Genomic DNA, 22,349 nt, shown 5'->3' on the forward strand with positions numbered 1-22,349 from the left:
TGCTCCTGGGTTTTCTACTTTTTCTTCTTAAAAACACTTTGCTTGCCAGGAGCATTTTCCCCAAATTCTCCCAAGCTGTGAATATAATCTTATATACAGAACATTTTATATTATCCAAAGCTGCATATTAGAAAAATATATATTTCTCCTTAAATACTTAGGCTGTATAAACAATGTAAGTCATTCGCCTGGAAAACTACATAAATTTTATATATTTTTATCTTAAAATGCACTCCCCTAATTTAACTGAAATTGATAAATGAGTGCAGAAACAGAAGCTGAAGCCCTAAAGACTAATATATTTAGTCTTCCCGATGTGCCATATGCATATTTACACTTCACAATTAAATGACATACAAGGAGACATGCAATATTCTAAAGAAGTCTTGACAGCTTTATTAATTCTGCCAACAGCTCACGGGGTTGTTGGTCACAGGGGTATATTTACTGAATTTCTTGGTGATAAGAAAAGTTACATTTGGAATGGAAATTAATCACCATGACCCCAAAGGTGAAGATCTGAATTTTTACTTTAAATGTTCACGCTACATAAATTCAACAGCCATTCCTTTCCAAATATTCTTCTAAGCAGTATCCACTTTTTTAGGATCCAATTTTCACATCCTGTTAGGAAACATTTTCTCCAATTTTCAAATATGCTTTTGAGAAGGCAATTGGACGTCCATCAGACATCCCTCTGCTCCATGCAGTGTGCATTTTTTGTGCAGGATCAGGAGATGTTTAAAAATTATGAATCTTAAAATAAAGTTTCACCATAAAAATCGGGAGATATAGATCAGATAATGCCTGTTTCCTAATGATAAGGAGGATAGTAAATAATTTTAAAGCCTTTTTTTAAAAAAAACTCTCTCATCTATCTTCCCCATATAATAAATCCACATATGCTTAAGCCAGCAAAAAGCATATGCAATTTCTATTCTATGGGGGTGTATTTTTGGAAAGGCAAACAAGATGCTGTCTTTTCCCCTTCCTGGGTTAACACGCAAAAGACGAAGTGTCACTTGTCAGATGAATCCTAATTGGCTGACGGGACTGAGTTTTATGGCTTCACTTCATCTGCACGTGAAGACTGGGGCATTAATATGCAGAGAAGAAAAACATGATATAGAGTTCATAGTGCAGGAGTTAAAGGAAGAACACCAACACATCCATCAAATATGTGCATCCCAAGACCTGCCAAGCGAAACTTCCAGCAAAAATACACCCCCTACATGGGAGGCTGAGGGGATTACACCAACCAAGTCCTACACAAGACACACATCAGAAAAATCTTTGGACAAATGCACTGAAGAAAATGAAATTTTATGTATCAAAGAACTCTATATAAATCATTCGGAGGGCTGCTCGACTGGTTTTCTTTTGTTTTTTTTGTTTTTTTTTGAAGGTGAAATTTAACTCTCTTCCAGAGCCAAATGGAGCCAAATCAGTTTCTGAAGTCTTCAAAAACAAAAACAAAAAAATTATTGTGTATCCATAAATGCCAAGTGGTTGGTTTCATCTGGTTTAATAACCAGACCCAGTTTTTTAAAATGGTCATTTTTAATCACATAGACCAGACAGTTCTAACTGGTTAGCAGACATGGTGATGCTGGGCTCTCATAGTGTAAGATGCCTCAAACTTTCCTCCAACTCTATAGATAAGTGTCATTGGTTGAGTCCTGACTATATACAAGGCTCAGATATAAGAGTTAATAATTACACCAATCTTATGGGGTTGGTAATTTTCTTCACTTCTGTTTTTTTAAATTGTTATTGGAGTAGAGTTGATTTACAATGCTGTGTTAGTTTCAGGTGTACAGCAAAGTGAATCAGTTATACACACACATGTATCTACTCTTTTATAGATTGTTTTCCACATAGGCCATTACAGAGTACTGAGTAGAGTTCTGTATGCTATACAGTAAGTCCTTATTAGTTATCTCTTTTATATATAGTAGTGTGTATATGTCAATGCCAATTTCCCAATTTATCCCTCCCTTCCCCTTACCTCCTCATAACCATAAATTTGTTTTCTATATCTGTGGGTCTATTTCTGTTTTGTAAATACGTTCATTTGTATTGTATTTTAGATTCCACATATAAGTGATATCATATGATATTTGTCTGACTTAGTTCACTCAGTATGACAATCTCTAGGTCCATCCATGTTGCTGCAAATGGCATTATTTTGCTATTTTTTATGGCTGAGTAATATTCCTTTGTATATATGTACCACATCTTCTTTATCCATTCATCTGTTGATGCATCAATACATTTAGGTTGTTTCCATGTCCTAGCTATTGTAAATAGTGTTGCAATGAATATTGGGGTGCATACCCTCCTACATTATTGCTGGGAATGGAAGTTGGTACAGGTATTATGGAAGTTCCTTAAAAAATAAAAATAACACTACCATATGACCCAGCAATCCCACTCTTAGGCATATACCCAGAGAAAACCATAATTTGAAAAGATTCTTCACTTCTTTTTATAGATGAGGAAACCAAAGTTTGGAGAGATTAAGCAACTTGCTCCAATTCACACAGCTAATAAGGATTGGGGCCTGTGTGTGGGACCCCAAGGCTAAACCCTGGATGGGGACAGAGAGAAGGTTGACAGCATGGGACACATTTGAAACTTCGTGGTTATTAGTCTCCTTGTGGCTCTTGGATTCTCCGCATATTTGACTTTGTACTGACCCAAATCCTGGCTGACTGACTCCTTTCTTTTCACTATTCTCAGGCTCCAAATGGAAATGTGAAGGCCCATTACTTTTGTGTAGTCCATCCAGAGCTGCTGGAGCAGAAGACAGGTCCTAGGCTCCCAAATCAGCCCTCTGTCACCGAGATAAGCCAGACTGTACACACCTACTTCACCAGTTCCAATTTCATGTCAGACTCCCTAACCCATGAATTAGTTTCATCCGCTGCTTCTAAAATCCTTGCCAGAGGGTCTTCTCTCTTCCCTAATTTGCTATCATCTCTCTCAGGCATACTGTCCTCGGGACCCTCATTCTTTCATCTCTGGATGCTTCCTGGAAGCACAGGCACAAATTCTACTTTTCAGGTTGAATTTCTTGGGTTCTAAGAGCAGCTGCTATGAAGGGCAGTGATGGATTAGGACACAAGTGGGTTCCAATTTGTACTCCATAAAATAAGAGGGAATTATGACTCCATTGGCATAGCCAGTGAGGGTTTTTAGCACAGTCAGAATGTGCAGAGGTGCCCCGCCATCCATTTGGACCTTCCTGGATGCAGAAAGTGAAATTGGGATGAGGCAGATAAGCATGAATGAGCAGCTCTGGAGTGACACAGTTCTCATGCAGGGGATTCCAGTTGACAAAGTGTGCACAGTGGGAGCTTTATTCATGGCCCCTCGGTGCCTGAATGAGGACAGGACAGCTGTGCAACTCACACCTGTGATAGAGGCTGGAAATGTTTATCCTAGTTCTTGTCTGAAAACCTACATTTCCCAAACAGTGAATTTACATGTTGCCCACTGAAGCGCCTTGACCAAGAAGGCCCCCTGGGTCCTCCAGCAGCACCAGTGTGGGTGAGAACCATGGCTCTGTATCTCTTATGGGGTCTGTGTTACTAACTCCAAGTGACCTGCATCACAAAGTAAAGTCCCTCATGAAAAGGAATGGCTGTATCCCAAATACACATTCAGACACACAGACATAGACTCAAACATACAGGCACATCTACCAACACACACACTCACAAGCACACACACACACATACACAATAGTATTATAAAGAGGTTACAGGATGCAAAATTTGCAAGTAGTATAACAAGAATATCTCAGGCAACCTTTGGCTTGATACTTGTCTGATCTGCCCCTGACCTTTAAGTTCATAAAGCCAGTGGAGCTAGTTGGAGTGATCATTCAGGACTCTACCTTGGACCAGATCTGGTTTCATTCCATTCCACCCTCCATGAGCCTAAGCCTCCAGTTGATAACCCAAATTCCGTCTTACTTATGGCCTTTTGGCCTTAATTGATACTGCACCTCTCATCTATCTGACCTTAGAGTTTCTGCAAGGAATTTTGATGGGACTGACCCTCTGGCTACCTACATACATGTTGCCTCAGGAAGGATCAATAGTTCTAGTATTGGTGTCTTGGAATGGAAATCTGATATTGATTACTGGCCATGATGACTTGTGTGTGTGTGTGTGTGTGTTTGTGTGTGTGTGTGTGTGTGTGTGTGTGTGTAGATTTGGGCATTACTGGGTTTACTCAAAGGCAGTCAACTGGAGTATTTTTCCATGTTGCTTTTTTAGCAGTTACTTACAAGAATTGGTTCAAACATTTACATGGTTAAAATGAACTCCTTTTGTTAACTCAGAAGTCTCTGATCAGTGAATACCTGGATAGTCCCAAGGGCAGGCTGCTTTCCTTTACTCTGACCTCTAGGGCTTGAAAATATTCTTTTTGCATATGGCAAAATGAATTAGAATAAGGCAAAATGGGCTAATAATGTCCACCCTCTGTTGATCATCTATTGTGCGACAGACACCTTATATTCTTTATCTTTAATCCCCCAATGATCTGATATGAGAGACAACATTATTTGCATTTCATAGAAAAACAAATTGGGTAGGGAAGAAGTACAGTAACTGCTCAAGGGCACAGGAAAGTTGTTGATGGAGCAGAGGTTCCAAGGCAGGGCTTTGTGCCTACATACCCCGTGCTCCTTCTGGCATCACTACATCCCCTTCAGTAGGACATCGGTGGTAATTTTCACATACAAAAGAGTGTCACTAGAGAGCAGTGAGCCTCCAAATCATGCATGACCTTGGAAAAACTGGTTAGGATCACCAAGACAGGTCGGTCATGAAGCCAATTAATTTTTGGCAGAGGGTGGGGAGGGGTGGTCTTTGGATTTTACCATAGGGACCCTCGAGCAAAAATCCACCAGTGGTAAAGGAGATAAGTACACAAAGTTCATGTTCTGCATATTTTAAAAACAAGGGCTTCTATCCAAGTGAGCTTCCTTGAATGAGGGCACTATCTCTCATGACCTACTCCTGTCCACCTGTCCCCTCCAGCTCCTGCCACTTCCTGGATGGGCATTTCAGGCCACTTGCTGATGAATGAAACCTCTCTGTTTGTTGCAGCTGCTGAGAAAAATTTGGGAAACTCCTATGTTATCCTCTATCAAAAAACACTTACTGTCATTTCACTGACTAGCAAAATACGTAGCTGGTTTGCTAGAAGTAAAAGGGAATCAGGGAATACATTGCTAATATTTATATTTTAATTTCTCTAATTTTTCAGAGAAACGTTGGTATTTCACATGCAATAGCAATGTTATCAAAGACGATACTCGTCATAGGGAAACGTGCCATGTGCTCAAGCTAATTTGTTGTATTAGCCTTACACTGGATTGATTTTGTTTTGTACAACTATTTTCTCCTTTCCAAGACTGATGTACTGATTTATTTCATACTTTCCTAGTATCTACTTTTTCACAAGCCATCTCAATCCTGCTTAGAATGGGTGGACTATAAATAACTAATAAGCAGCTACGGTAATCACAATGAAACTGAGAGCTGTACTCGTCCAATGTTCCCGAGCTTCCCTGACCCTTTCACTTAGAAAAGCCTGCATCCCTCCAATGACACATACAGCATTTTTTATCTTATTCAAGATTATGAGGATTGGTACTTGAACAGCCTCTGCTTTTGACTGCCAAGAAGGAAAGAAATGTCACTACAGAAATAGCATCCACCCTGCAGCTCTCAAGTACAGAGTGGCCCGGTTGGAAGGCAAACACTGCAGCAGGCAGGTAAAACATCTCCTGAGGAGGAGAGTTCCCATTGCCTCTGATCTGGGAACGGGAGCTCAGGAAGTAAAGAGGCAAATTCTGTGAATGGAGCAGGGGTAGAGGATGGGGGATGACTATTGCTGCTGCTGCTGCTATGGATTATTATTGTTATTCTCATTGTCATCAACCATTACTGACATACACTTAGACAAGTTGCAGCTCCTGCCTCCTTTCAAAATTCACTCTTTGGGGGAGAGAGACAGATTAAAAAAAAAAAAACTAGAATAAAGTGTGATATGTTATCTTCAAAAGGCAGTTGTAGAAAAATATGGAGGTGATTCATTCTGCTGGGAGGACATCTGTATTTTAGAGATGTCTATATTTAAATGAGTTTCAACAGGAGAAGTTCATTCCCTCTGCAGTTACTAGATTCATTGAATTGTCTGATAAATATGGTGCTCATGGATCTTAGAATCAATGGACATCACTCTTCAGAATGACTATTTCATTTTTTAAATTGCCATAAAGGAATTTATAATGAACCCCTAATCCTCTCTAATGTTATTGTAAAATTACACTTTAATATAAATTACATAAAACAAAAATGAAATTAGGGGTGTATTCCCATAGGGAAAAAAGTAAATAAAAAGATAGAACTCTGTCTCTTAAGATATTTAAAAATGACATTATTAAAGGGAACAATTCTGAATAATGCCATTGGCAGCAACATGGCTGAACCTAGAGATTATCATACTAAGTCAGGTAAGTCAGACAGAGAAAGACAAACATCATATGATATGGCTTATACATGGAATCAAAAAAATGTTACAAATGAATATATTTACAAAATTGAGATAGACTCACAGACATAGAAAACAAATTTAGGGTTACCAAAGGGGAAAGGGGAGGAGGGATAAATTAGAAGTTTGGGATTAACATATACACATGACTATATATAAAATAGATAAACAACAAGGACCTACTTATAGCACAGGGAACTATACTCAGTATTCTGTCATAACCTATAATGGAAAAGAATCCGAAAAAGGATAGATAGATATGTATGTATAACTGAATCACTGTGCTGTACACCTGAAACTCACACAACATTAAAAATCAACCATATAAAATAAGAAAAAGAATAATTCTTTAGTCAATATAATAATTTGTCAAAATTACTTAAGAATTGAAAATTGTACTCAATTTCTGTGCATTTATGTGTGTGTGCATGTGTGATATATGTTATATTTACCTGGAGTCAGGCAAGGGATCCTATTTTACATTGCATGGTATTTTAATTTTGGTATATAGCCCTCTGATTATTCATGGATGAATGAACCTTTCTTTTTAAACTCTAAGAATGTATCTGGCTCATCCAAAGTATTTTATTTTATTATTTTTAAAAATTTATTTTATTTATTTATTTTTGGCTGCATTGGGTCTTCATTGCTGCGTGCGGGATATCTCTAGTTGTGGTGAATGGGGGCTACTCTTTGTTGCAGTGCGCAGGCTTCTCTTTGTGAGGTCTTCTCTTGTTGCAGAGCACGGGCTCTAGGTGTGCAGGCTTTCTCTAGTTGTAGCGCATGGGCTTCAGTAGTTGTGGCATGCGGGCTCTAGAGCGCAGGCTCAGTAGTTGTGGTGCACGGGCTTAGTTGCTCTGTGGCATGTGGGATCTTCCGGGACCAGGGCTTAAACCCATGTCCCCTGCATTGGCAGGTGGATTCTTAACCAATGCACCACAAGGGAAGCTCCAAAGGATTTTATATTATGGAACATATTAAGCTATACTAGTTGGAAGTATTACTGGTTACTGATATATGCATTTAAAATTATTCCACATTAGAAAAGAGAACCCTCCTACACTGTTGGTGGGAATGTAAATTGGTGCAGCCACTATGGAGAACAGTATGGAGGTTCCTCAAAAAACTAAAAGTAGAGTCGCCATACGATCCAGCAATCTCACTCCTGGGCATATATCTGGAGAAAACTCTAATTCAAAAAGATACATGTTCATAACAGCAGTATGCACAATAGCTAAGCCATGAAAGCAACCTAAATGTCCATCAAGAGATGAATGGATAAAGAAGATGTGGTATATTTATATAGTGGAATATTACTTAGTCATAAAAAATGAAATAATGCCATTTGCAGCAACATGGATGGGCCTAGGGATTATCAGACTAAGTGAAGTAGGTCAGACAGAGGAAGACAAATATCATATGATATCACTTATATGTGGAATCTAAAATATGGCATAAATGAACATATCTATGAAACAGAAACAGACAGACGTAGACAACAGACTTGTGGTTGCCAAGGGGGAGGGAGGTGGGGGAGGGATGAATTGGGAGTTTGGGATTTGCAGATGCAAACTATTATATATAGAATGGATAAACAACAAGGTCCTACTGTATAGCACAGGGAACTACGTTCAATATCTTGTGATAAACCATAATGGAAAAGAATATGAAAAAGAACATGTATGTGTATAACTAAATCAGTTTGTTGTACTGCAGAAATTAACACAACATTGTAAATTGACTATACTTCAATAAAATTTAAACAATAAATAAATAAATAAATAAAATTATTCCACATTATTTAATTTCAAATGACCATGGATGAATATTTGCATTATCATAGAAGGATATGTGAGTCTTATAAATTTATTTGCTTATTTATTTTGGCTGAGTTGAGTCTTTGTTGCTGTGCTCAGTCTTTCTCTAGTTGGGGCAAGCGGGGGCTACTCTTGGTTGTGGTGCATGGGCTTCTCACTGCGGCGGCTTCTCTTGTTGTGGAGCATGGGCTCTAGGTGTGTGGGCTTCAGTAGTTGTGGCACGTGGGCTCAGTAGTTTGGCTTGCGGGCTCTAGCACGCAGGCTCAGTAGTTGTGGTGCATGGGCTTATTGCTCTGTGGCACGTGGGATCTTCCCAGACCAGGGATCGAACACATGCCCCCTGCATTGGCAGGCAGATTCTTAACCCCTGCGCCATCAGGGAAGTCCCGATATGTGAGTTGTACAAGGAAATTGCCATAAAGTTCTCTGTGCTAACATGCTATTTTCCTTTTTAGTGGAATCCCTTTAAGTGGAGCACTGTGATGGCACAGTCACAACCTCCTATTTTCCTGGAATATTGTGTAGCAACCAGAGGGCCAGATTCTTCCTAGAGAGCAGCACACAGCTAGACTCAATTAGAACTTGGGCCCTTAAACACGTAGCCTTGTTCCATATTTTTCAAATAATGAAGGGTGAGAGAAGGTTCTGTATATCTAAGACATCCGAAGAGGTGTCATAATGTCATCTTGCATTTGCCCAGCCGTTTTGCCCAATTGCCACCTTGTAACCCATGTAGACAACTTTTTCACAATCTTCCAAATTAGGTATAATGAATCCTCTTTCCTCAGCAGTGTCATTAATCCAACAATTACTGTTTTGAAATGCCTGTCATATCATCTTTGGTCATGTACAAAGAGCATATTCTTGGAGCATCGCTCTGTGGCAAATCTTTGAAAATTGTTTGCTAAGAACAAATTAATGAGGCATCACACCCTCTTCTTCCCCCTGACAACTCTGGCTGCTTCCTCCAAGTTAGCTCACTCATTGCCCACACCTCAGAGTCATCATGTGACTGCATTGCTGTGGGTATTTTTCTCATGCCAAGCCATTTGCATGGGTCACTTATTTTTTTTTTTTTTTTTTTTCTTTTTGCGGTATGCGGGCCTCTCACTGTTGTGGCCTCTCCCGTTGCGGAGCACAGGCTCCGGATGCGCAGGCCCAGCGGCCATGGCTCACGGGCCCAGCCGCTCCGCGGCATATGGGATCCTCCCAGACCGGGGCACGAACCCGTATCCCCTGCATCGGCAGGCGGACTCTCAACCACTGCGCCATCCGGGAGGCCCTGCATGGGTCACTTTTTCACTTGGGGGCTTCCATATAGCTGTTCCTAGTAATATGTGTGCTATGGAAGGACAGCTTTAATGAGCTATGGGCAAAAGATAATCCCTACCAAATGCATCAATTGCATGGCTTTAAAGTCACATTTCTAATGATGGAAAAGTAATTTTAGAGAATATTTCAGTTTTATCACTGTGGAATGAGGCAACCAGGGCAAATAGTCAACATATTACTATTTGGGGGGGATTATTTATTTATTTATTTATTTATATTGAAGTATAGTTGATTTACAATGTTGTGTTAATTTCTACTGTACAGCAAAGTGACTCAGTTCTACACAAATATACATTCTTTTTTATATTCTTTTCCATTATGGTTTATCTCAGGATATTGAATATAGTTCCCTGTGCTGTACAGTAGGATCTTGTTGATTATTCATTTTATATGTAAGAGTTTGCATTTACTAACCCCAAACTTTGTGCAAGTCAAAGTAGAGAGATGGAGTTACCTATCAGACTGGGCTCCATCTACCAAAATCACCCTGTTCGGTTTCTTGGACAAGACTAACTCAAATGGAGCAACACTTAGAGGGATTACAACAAAATAGAAGAATTGCTCTAAGTCCTAAGAGGTGACGCAACAAAGTGGAAAGGGAGGACAGATATGCAAGAGATCACTTCTACTTGAAGTGACTGATTCAGGAGACGTGTCATTGTGGGCCTGAGATAATATTTCAACTGGATCTTAAAAGATGAGAGAAAACCTGCAGAAGTGGAAATGTATGTGTTGAGGGGACATGGTGCGGATTGAAGGAGAATTCCAGGTGATGGATGAATAAATGCTTAAAGATGGAAAAGCATTACAAGGCACAGCAAGTCATGGCTGTGTTGAACAAGTTGTAGCATTTGTGCTAGGAGCTGTGGAGGAATAAGAGAGGTTGTTATATAGGAGCTGCTATGCACAGTGTCTACACTTCCTCAGTAGAGGAAGAACTCGGAGATGCATATGTGAGATCATAGCAGAATCCACAAACTTGTACATGAGATGGGGGCTGCTACTCAAATTACCAAAATGAAGTGGCTTAAACCAAAATTATTCTTTGATAGTTCTGGAGGCTACAAGTCCAAACTCAAAGTGTCAGGAGGACCACACTCTCTCTCTGAAAGCTCTAATGAAGAGTCCTTCCTTGCCTCTTCCTAGCTTCTGGTAGCTCCTGGCCATCCTTGGTGTCTTGACTTGTAGCAGCATCCCTCCATTCTCTGCCTCCATCTTTATCTGATCTTTCTCGTGTTTCTTGGTGTCCTCTCCTGTGTTTATAAGAATGCCAGTCACTGGATTTAGAGCTCTCCCTAATTCCAGGATGATTTCACCTCAAGATCCTTAACTACCTACACTCACAAAGACCTTATTCCCAAAAAAAGTCCACATTCTGTGGTCCCAGGGGGGACACTATTTAACCCTCTGCAAGTCTGTGTGCAAGTAAAAAGTGGCCCAAAACAGACAGTTTAATAATCATGTGCCCTTACCTATACTTCCACTGAATAGAAGAGTGACTTGGATACTTTGACGCTGCTAAACCAAGTACATCCTTCTCTTATTTGCTGATCTACTTTCTATTGGGTTTCTTTCCCCAGATAAACTCATTTTGTCTTTAGCAAAAATTCATTGAGGCAAGTAAGCTCCCTCCTTGTTTGTCTTCACATGCTTCGTCCAGGAACTTCTTAGAAAGTAGGGTTTCAGTACTTACTGCCTTATTGCTCACACTAAGGTTATATAGATTCCTTGAACTTGTAAAATAATTGGAGGATTACAAAAAAAATGTTTTATCCATTGGTAGCCCTGTCATCATACTTAAACGTTAAATTTGTAAAGTATCATTGCTGGCCATCTCCTGAATTAACATTTGGATAAGGGTCATCCAACATCAATTAATATCATTACCTGTTCTCTTGTCCAACACATTCAAAAGGTACTACATGCTCTTAGTCTTCTTTACTCCTGAGTTTATTACAATTTGCTTCCTCTGAATTAAGGGTCCCTAGAAGTACATTGACCATAAAATTATCATCCAAACCAAACCATTTTGAGAGGGAAAGGGGACTCAAAAACTACACTAGAGGGCTTCCCTGGTGTCGCAGTGGTTGAGAGTCCGCCTGCCGATGCAGGGGACATGGGTTCGTGCCCTGGTCCTGGAAGATCCCACATGCCATGGAGTGGCTGGGCCCGTGAGCCATGGCCGCTGGGCCTGTGCGTCTGGAGCCTGTGCTCCACAATGGGAGAGGCCACAACAGTGAGAGGCCCACATATCACACACACACACAAAAAAAAAACTATACTAGAACAATAGGGATAAAGGAATTTACCTGAACAAGCCCAGAAGATGCATCAGCCAACATACCTGTCCTGCCTTATCTCCTACACAAGTCCTGTGTTTTAGCCAAACAGATGGAATTTCTGTTATTTTCTGGGAAAGTAAAGGGTATTATATGTATTTTTTCCAAAACTCAATTTTGTGACTTGTCACAATACATATTCAGTGAGTATGTTTTGAAAATGATATAGTATTTACTTATTCACAGCCAGTATTTATTGAAGACTTACTACGTGCCTGGACAAGATGCATGCCTTTGAATAAGATACATCCTTAGAGGCTCAGAGAGGTTAAGTGGTCCTGAAGATGCACACATCAATTAGACAAAGGGACTGGATGGGGGTATAGATTCCTTAATTACAAATCCTGTGTTTATTCTATTTGATACCTCTCTTAAATTGTTCTGTAAGTCACACAAGACAGGGTCGATTCTGAATCAGGTGCCTTAAACACCGTGCAGATCTTCTTGAGCCCTGACTCCTGTTCCCTCTTAGGTCCGTATCTGTTTCTTCCCTGAAGTTTCCTTGCCTCATTTTTTTTAAATTTATTTTATTGAAGTATAGTTGATTTAAAATGTGTGTTCCTTGCTCTCTTTCTGTAGCTCTTATCACCTACAGCCGACTTGATGGAATGGGGATCCAGGGATGGACCTCCAGACAGAGCACGGATGGAAAGCACAGGATCTTCCCCAAATATTCTGTTTATTCAGGTGGCTTAGGGTGCCCCTCCCAAGCTATGCCTTGGTACATCCACATCCATTCTTAAATTTTCACACACTTACAGCACACATGTGAACACGATGTCTGAAACACAATACCTACAGACTTACGCACCAGGTAGGGGAGGCTGGAAGAGAGACCCAGGCATAGAATTTCTCGGCAGAAAGGCATCCACACTCAAAAATAGACCCACAGACTTAGAAAACAAACTATGGTTACCAAAGGAGTTTGGGATTAACAGATACACACTACTATATATAAAACAGATAATCAACAAGGAACTACTGTACAGCACAAGAACTATATTCAATATTTTGTAATAACCTATAAGGGAGAAGAATCTGAAAAATAATATAAATATATATAAATATATATATATATATATATATATATATATATATATATATATATATATATATATATACAGTATATACCTGAGTCACTTTGCTGTATACCTGAAATTAACACATTGTAAATCAACAATATTTCAATAAAAATAAATACATAAATAAAATAAAATGAAATACAATAAAATAATAAAATAAAAGAGTGGATGTGTGTCATGGATTCCTACCCTACTCAGGGCTCTCCTTTCTCTCACCTACACTCAGAGTCCTTCTTATCCACAGATGTTACCACACACAGGCAGATGAGTTGTTTAGAATATGGCACTGACTTGTTCAGGCTTATCTCCTTGGTCCTTATCAGTTCCTTCTACTTGGCTTCACAGTCCATTAATGGGATTATGGCCCTCAGTTATTTCAGTGTGTCACAAACGGGGACAGATAGGACAAAATGGTGGATGAACTATTGCCAGATCAAAAGAGCTAATGGGAAAAAAAATTCATAGCACTTATTATACTGACAAGTCAGAAACTTCATGCTCTCATCTGTATGCCCACATACCCTTTCACTGTGTACCTTTCCATGTATTTATCTCACCTCTAAGGATTTCTACATTCTACTCTTGAAGTCTTCTTAATTTATTGCATGCAGAATGTGCCTAGCAGATGTTTGATGTCCTAAATTACAAGCAGATAAGACAGGATGCTAGGGGTCCATGATTCTCTGGTACAGAATTTTTGTTGTTCCCACACAACCTTCCCACACAACAAAGCACCTATGATATTCAGGTCAAAATAATTTCAGCCCAATTTTTCAGACTCCTTTTCTCTCCTTCAAATACTTAAAAACAAACAAAACAGAAAAGCACTGTTCCTTTTCTTCATGGACTTGTTATTTCATTTCCAAATAATTCTGGAGTTCTTAAATTAGAGAATTATTGTCAAACCTAGCATCTAGATAAATTTAGTGCTGTCATTCAGCTCTGGAATTCAGAGAGTCACCACAGCAGCAGTGGTGCTGCTGGTCACAAGGCAGTGGGGAGGACACCGTCCCCACATGAGCAATGGCAACTGGCCAGATTCAAAACACGAGACCAACTCCTTGAGCTCTCTCCTTTTGTTAACATTGAGGCCAACAAAACTGGCAACCATACTTAACAGGAATAGAAACTTGTGTTTACCACGTTATGCTTTTCTCCTTAATATCAACCACTATCATTAAAATAATAAACTTAATGAAGCCTACTTTCCTTTGGACTTTTTAAAAACACTTGAGAGACTCAGCCTCCTTGAGGTCCCCACCAGCCTAGACTCTTTCCATCTGGCTAGAGCCAAGTAGACTCTTGGGGCTTCAGACTTTGGACTAGAGCCCTTTGCTTTAGGCATCAGTAGCTCCACTAGGCTCTTCTTCCAGCTCTTCTGTCTACTAACAGGACTCCTAGCTAGTTGTCTTTAATGAGCCTGGGTGGGTAACTATCTTTGCCTGTAACCAAAAGGAGATTTTACTTTCCCCACTGTGTATTCAGTTTATATATATAAAAAAAGAAGGGCTTCCCTGGTGGCACAGTGGTTGAGAGTCCACCTGTCAATGCAGGGGTGTCACGGGTTCGTGCCCTGATCCGGGAAGATCCCACATGCCACGGAGCAGCTAGGCCCATGAGCCATGGCCCTGAGCATTCGGAGCCTGTGCTCCACAACAGGAGAGGCCACAACAGTGAGAGGCCCGCATACCACAAAAAAAAAAAAAAAAAAAAAAAAAAAAAAGAAAGAAAACCTGACTTATTAAGCTTGCTTTCCATTTTGGATGCAAAACTCAAAAGAAAGAAAACTGAGAGATAGGGTCCTCTGGGTATCTTCACCAGGTGTATCACATGCACCTACCTCTAACAGGGATAGTAATTATATCCTTTATTTATTTATTTATTTATGAATGATCTGAATCTCCTATTTGACTTTTTTTAGTTGAATAATTTTTCATTGAAGTATAGTTGATTTACAATGTTGTGTTAGTTTCAGGTGTAGAGCAAAGTGATTCAGTTATACATCTATATATTGTAGAGCTTACAGGCATTCATCCATTTATAGTTTACACAGTGGTTCTCAAAGTGAGGTCCTTTTACCAGTAGCACCAGGATCACCTAAGTTATTGTTATAAATGCAAATTTTCAGCCCCATCCCAGACCTACTGGATCAGAAGCTCTGCAGGTGCGGCCCAGCAATCTGTGTCTTAAGAAGTCCCTTGGGGCTTTCTGACACACGTTCATTTTTGAGAATCTCTCCTTTACAGATCACATGCACTAAGTACATTCATTATACCAACTTAACAGAGGAGGAAACTGAGCCTTCTAGAGTTTTAGTTGTTTATAAAGGTCACAGAATATCTAGCTACCAGACTTAAAACCTGAGAGGATCTATGTAAAAAGAAAAAGGAAAAAAAAATGTCATGGTAGTTGAAGACTAAATGAATAACGGGTAGCTAAGATTTCTTTTTTGTAGTCATTATACCGAGCTAACATAATTCAATATACTTACATAAGAAAATGTAATGCTTTGCCACATGTTAAAGCTGAGATATTAACTCCAATTTCTCCTGATCTAAGGAGGGTAGTTCTAAAACCTAACTGGTTTATACATATTGGAAACACAATTATGAGTCAAGTTTCCTGTGAACCACTAAGTACCTTAACAATAAGATTAATTTAATAGCAGTGGGTTTAGAAGAATGAATTTTAAGCAGATCACCCTCCTTGCTTTGATATCAGCTGCTGGATCCTTTCCCATTACAAATACAACCAGTTTGTAGGAGACTGCAAACATCTGCTCTCCCCTAGAAAGTGTCCGTATGAATATTAATCCTGAAGACTACATGTGGACTTCTGTCTATGTGATGTGTTTAAATGCTACATATGTAAATGTGTGAAAGGTATTTACTCCTTAAAGAGGCTAGGCCCCATGTTGGGATGTTCTCTGAAACAATTCAGCAAATTCTAACATTAAGAAGGGAAAACAGATGGGCATCGGTGAGGAACTTTCAAGGGCTAAGTGTGGAGCCAGAGGGCTGGAGGGAGCCTGCTGATTCTGGGGTAAATACCAGCTGTTGCTTCCACAATGCTGATTGGCCAGTTGTTTTCTGTCCCCTTTTCTGCAGAGTTTTATCCAGTGATAAGAGAATCAAAGGTCAACAAAAGTGCTTAGCACAGAACCAGGAGAATGATTCAAGGGAAATATGTATTAAGCTTGGAAGACTTTTACTTGTCTGGCCTAAACTGGATCCATAGTGAAGCTCAGGGTTCATTGCTGTATATTCCCACAAGGCAGCCCATAAACCAAGGGTTCTGAGCAGGGAAGTGTAAAGAAATGGATGCAAAGGGTTTTGAAGGTTCTAAATATATATTGCCATGGATGGAAACAATGATCACTCCAAGGAGGTTCAGTAGAATTTTCAAGGCCATATGAGTAACCAGTGGTAAAGCTGGCATCTGACCCTAATCAAAATCCTCTGCATTTCCCTTCACCTTGACTTGGTGCATGGTGATGACTCGCTCTTGCATTGATGGTCTCCATTAAATCAGTGGCAATATTCTGATCATGCCAAGCTCTGAAAAGAGTTTTCAGCAATGTCCAACTAGGAAATGAATAGCTATATTAAAAGCTTAGGTGTATATCTGTGTGAGAGAGAGAGTAGAGGAAAAAACGATTAACAAAATTATGAAAAATGTATTTAATAGTATTTTCTTATATGTAGTCTTTGTGAGTTAACAAAAAAATATTATAACAAAATGATGAACACACAATGACTTACTTGCTTTGGTCTGTAGTCAAAGAAGATATGGTGATACTAGTAGTTTACAATCTCTAGCAAGCTTCATTCTCCAGGTTTACCTTGTATAACTGATTGGGGAAATCTTGTATCTAAATTTATTAACTTGTGTGTCTTCAGTACTTATACATCTTCCTTTAAGATTTTGCTTATAGCATTTCTCCTAAAACCAAGCAGGACCATGTGGGGCCTTCCTGGGGACAGACCCCCATATCCCCCCTCTTGTTTGTAGGAAAGCCTTAGCCGCCTAGACCTTGCCTGATTTCCAAAGAGCAAATTTAATCAGAGAAGTGAGAATATGCAGAAACAAAGGAAAGCAGTCAAGCCAGATAAAATAATAATAGTTTAGCCATAAAACAAAGTCAAGGGCCTTTAGTTCCTCCTCAAGGGCCATAGCATCCTGAGCCATATCCTTGAGTTATTTTGAAGATACTAAAACTCCCAACAGGTGGAAAAAGTTAAATGCATGCTGACTACTAGTGTGTAGACCCCAGACAGTTTGGAACCAGAAGGTTGATGATTGAGAACCCTGGAACATCACCTTATTTCCTCACCATCAACGAGCTGGAGAACTGTGCATGAGCTGACCACATATTTCTCACACTGTCCTTAAAAACACTTCCCTGAAAGTCATTGGGGACTTCAGGTCTTCTGAGCACGAGCTGCCTGTTTTCCTTGCTTGCCGCCTGCAATAAACACTGTACTTTCCTCCATCACAACCCAGCGTCAGTAGATGGGCTTTGCTGTGCATTGGGCAAGGGGACCCAAGTTCAGTTAGGTAACACTCCTGCTTTGAACACTCCTCCTTCCCCACCATTTCCTCTTTCTGCCTTCCTACCTTTATGGAATTTTTATTAGGCAGACCACATTTTATAGTTTCCAGGAAGCCAAAGGAACTTAAACATGGTCCCTGCTTTTGCCATTCATCAAAGCAGCTTCCACCCGTATACCCCCAAGCACGCCTTGACAGCTTCGTGTATCTGAACTGCCATTGGTGCTACTTTTACACATAGGCTGTGTTGCAGCATGTCCTTAATGGTTCTGTGAATTCATGGGAGGGATTAACCACATCTTCAAGCCCCTTGTTATGTCCAATACACAGCACAGTGTCTGGGGTCTCATGAGAGCTGAAAAGATATATGTTGATGGTAATGAGATTCTCACTCTTAAATTGGTTTCTGAAATTGGTAGGCTTAAAATACGATGTCAGACAGTGATCAATACTCTGGATATTTTAGGCCAAATTGGCAGAATAAATGTGTATAAATCATGAAGATCAGAGAGCCTCTCCCAGAGCGTTTAGAAGGCACTCAAGGGTGAAATTGAGAAACTGATGACCTAAATGTATAATCCATTGTTTCAACTGACCTTTATGTCAGAAAGGTGTTAAGTAGCATATGCAAGCCCCTTCATAATGGACAGGATCCAGAAAGCTACAGAAAATCAGAGACCATCGTATCATCCAGGCCAAAGGATTCTATCAAACACGACCAGATGGCTGACATATTTGGGAAGTGGCAACATGATTTTAGAAGAGAAAACTGTAAACTGGATATTAACAAAATGCAGTATATTCAGATAATGTACTTCAGGGTCATGGGAAGAGGAAAAGGATCCTGATTAACTTGTCCAAGATCAATCAGGAACAACGTGGATAAGGTGATTTAAAAATAGGGCTCCTGATAACCAACAAGGTCCTAATGTAGAGCACAGGGAACTATATTCAATATCCTGTGATAAGCCATCATAGAAAAGAACATAAAAAGAATGCATACACATGTATAACTTAATCACTTTGTTGTACAGCAGAAATTAACACACATTGTAAATCAACTATACTTCAATAAGACAAATTAAAAAATAAAAATGAAAATGGGTCTCATATTAAAACACACACATTGGAGGCTGTCTTTGAAATTTCAGAGTGATAAGTAACAGAATATAAAGGAAAGTAACAATGCCCATAGAGAAGGATGTATGTTTGGAACATGTACATGTTGTATGCAGGAAACATAGGTGGATTCATGAAGGGTTTGAACACTGACATACAAGAGACACAGGAGTGAAAAGGTAATCTGTGGATATAATAGGGACGGTAAGTGTTTCTCCTGGAATATCTTTCAAAATGACTGGTAACAGGACTCTGGCCTCTGTGGATTTAAAGAGTTAGAGGTTCCTATGTACCAAATCCATTGATCCACTTTACTGAACGTTGGCTGAAGTTGCTGCTCAGAGTTCGAATCTTAATATCTGTGTTATTTTGGCATGTCTACAAGCCAACCAGAAAGAGATATTGGATGTGTTAAGATTCTAAAAGTCTTGCTAAGTTTGTCCCCGAGACACCTTCACACCTGATTATTTAGTGAAGTGAGAACTCTGGCTTATTCATAAATCATAATGCATTGCTACATGACTGCTTGGTGGCCTCATTTATGAACATTGCATTCAGAGCCAGTTCACAAACTCTGCAAATTGGATTTTTAGAGCATGAATATCTGCTACTATATATTGGACAGGTATATTTCTGGGATTCTTTTTCTGAAGTAAAGTTTGCAAAATAAAAGAAATCTCTTGAGTACTAGCAAATTGATATCCTATCCAAGGGGTACGCTATAGTTGTACTGCTTGGTAAATGAACTTTAAAAGACATTACAAACTCCATATCATCTGAAAATTGAAGATCTTCAAAAGACCTTGTGAAAGTCGCATTCAAGAGATTTTTCTATTTCTGTGATACACAATCCTTAATTAAGTCAATACTTGGTATTGATGTTTTGGGGTACTGACTTTTCTCTGAAAAGTTGAACCATTTAGAGAGTTTTATAAAACCCTCTTGTTTGGCTATTGCTTTTATCTTGTTTATCAGGATTAACTTTGGTGAAACTATAGTCTGATTTATCATTTTATATTTAAAAGAAAAAGAAAAACTCTCAAGGTATCCTTTTCATTCAATAAAACAATCTGGTGGAAATAACAATGCAAATTAGGCACAAGTCAGATTTTATACATGTTCATGAAATGTTTGGTAATATACTCTGAGTCTCTGTTTGATGGGTATTCTATAAGGCCTATACAATTTCAGAGAGTTTGAGCACTATTTATAACATACAGAGATATAGTTAGATAGTATTAGTGCTTTCTCATTTTTAACTTTTAGCAGCACGTGAAATACACAATAGGGTTTAACATTTTCCCTCTGGAGTGGGCCTGGCAAAGTCTAAGGTGAGAAAGGTATATCAGTTCTGTGAAAATTAGAAAACAAATTCAAGTGTAGTAAAGAAGAAATAGAAAGTACAGTTTCTGCAATCAAGTATAGTTAGGAATTAGTCTTGGTTTGTATTCTGGCATCACCAGTGTCTGGTTATGTGAGCTTGGGTTGGTCTCTGAACCCTGAATCTCCAGAATTCATAACACCTTTTTAAGTATGCGGAATGGCAGTTGTGTACGGTCTTCGGTCTTCGGTAGCCGTTAGTTCCCTCGATAGTCATACGAGGGGACACGCATTGTTTTTCAAAATTTGAGCCTTGTTAGTGTGCACGACTTACCATCATGTCCCTGCCCCATGTCACTGGAGGGGCGAAGACCCCTCCCCAAATCTTTCCTCCTCCTGGGGTTTGCATCTGACAGGTTGGTCCTGAAGCTGCCTCCCCTCTCAAGGGCCCTGCAGGCATTGGAAGTGTCTCTGGGGAGGCCTTAGCTGGAACTCACCACCTTCCTGTGCACAACGGTTGCCTGCCTTTTCTCCTCTGCCCACCTAGCATCTTTTGCCTCCTCCCAAAGGCCAAGGCTATTCTGAGATGAGGAAAGGGACAGGCACGAGAATAGTGTCCTCCCCTCCAATTCTGTAAGCACTAACAATTCTGCAGTTCTTGTAATAGCCATCCAAAACGTAGTTCAGGCTACATGTCCAGTCATAATAAGCGTGGAGCCTACCAGGACTTATAAAACAGGCCCCTGCCTTCAAGGGGCTTGGGGTTTTGTGGAAGCACAGGCAAACCAACAGGGGCAAGAAAGTGAAATAGGCCTTATGCCCACTGTTCACAAGCCCAGAGAAATTGTCCATTCTTGAAATACATCCTGATCCACAGGACAGGTCAAAAGCAGGTCATTTGATTATGAAGAAAATGAAACTCAGGGTTTTCTAAAAGTTTAGACAAAAGAACTCAAAACTTCAATCTGAAAAACAACCAGTTCTGATTGAAAATGCCGAAGCAAATAAGTAACACCGCATCTATCTGTCCCTCTCAAGTCAGCATAAAATCTTAAAATTGTGCCTCAAAATGGAAGGCGTGCTTATTTCTCTTTTCAAACTAAAAACAAACTAAAAAAAAAAAAAAAAAAACCCTGCAAAATTTATGGGGGCTTCAAAATTGAGGAAAAAACAGAATAGTCCCCAAAAGGCTATTTGTAAAATGAAGAAAACCCATGCTCTCCATAAATATTACCACTTAATATTACAAGCCACTCCGAATAAAGATGACTATTATAATATTCTCCAGTTTCAATCCGCCATAATTAATCTTCAGTTTACTATTACTTTCAATTACGAATAGTGATGGGTAAGCAATTAACAAATAACAATGAATATAAAATATAATTTGTTTTCCCAGCAGAGTGAGACCAACACAGAAAAATGTATGTGTAAACAGCAGCAATTTGGAAGTGTAATTGGGATTGATTTAAGGGGGAAAACAATTAAGGACATTATGAGAAGGAAAGCTAATGTTAGCAACCGCTAAATCTTCACCTCCTATGCACATTTAGAAAAAAGTAAATATCTGGTGAGGTTTTTTCCCAAAAGCAAAAGTGACCTGAACCAACACATTATTTTATTTGATGCATAAGTCTATGAGGTCTCCTCTGGATGCCTTTTGGCCCTGCCTCGACCTCCAATTCCTCACCTCGTAATTTGGGGACTGCCTTTCACTCACCTTTTGGGGTCAAGAACTTGGGTCCAGGGTTGTGGAAGGCACCGTTTTTTTTTTCTTTTTTCATAACCTGGACCAAACTGTCTTTTACTTCTAAGCTGCAGATTGTTTATAAAGGCAGAATCATTCTAAATTTTATATTTGTTTTGTATTTTTAACACTTTTAATTGTTTTCAAAACTTGAATAGGCAGTTGAACACAATGACTTTAAAGTCAGACCAGGCTGTGGATTACCGGACCAAGATGCACCAACTGGGCAACTTTGGTCGAGGTACAGAACTGAGCTAATTGTATCATGACAAGGTATGTAAGGTGACTGGTACATAATAAGTAAATATTTACATATATACACTACTAAATATTTACTATTATGTACCAGGCACTTTACATACCTTGTCATAATGCAATTAGCTCAGTTATGTATGTACCAAATGTAAAAGAGATAGCTAGTGGGAAGCAGCCACATAGCACAGGGAGATCAGCTCGGTGCTTTGTGACC

General features: G+C 39.4%; 1 protein-coding gene across 2 annotated transcripts in view; it reads right to left on the reverse strand.

Annotated features, from left to right (window-relative positions):
* Positions 1-22,349, reverse strand: part of CNTNAP5 (contactin associated protein family member 5) — a gene marked incomplete at its 5' end in the record, with an annotated part of 904,555 nt that overhangs the window by 644,715 nt on the left and 237,491 nt on the right. The gene's annotated exons all lie outside the window — the stretch shown is intronic.

The sequence above is a fragment of the Mesoplodon mirus genome, assembly GCF_964341445.2.
Source record: "Mesoplodon mirus genome assembly, chromosome: 8".
Taxonomy (NCBI): domain Eukaryota; kingdom Metazoa; phylum Chordata; class Mammalia; order Artiodactyla; family Ziphiidae; genus Mesoplodon; species Mesoplodon mirus.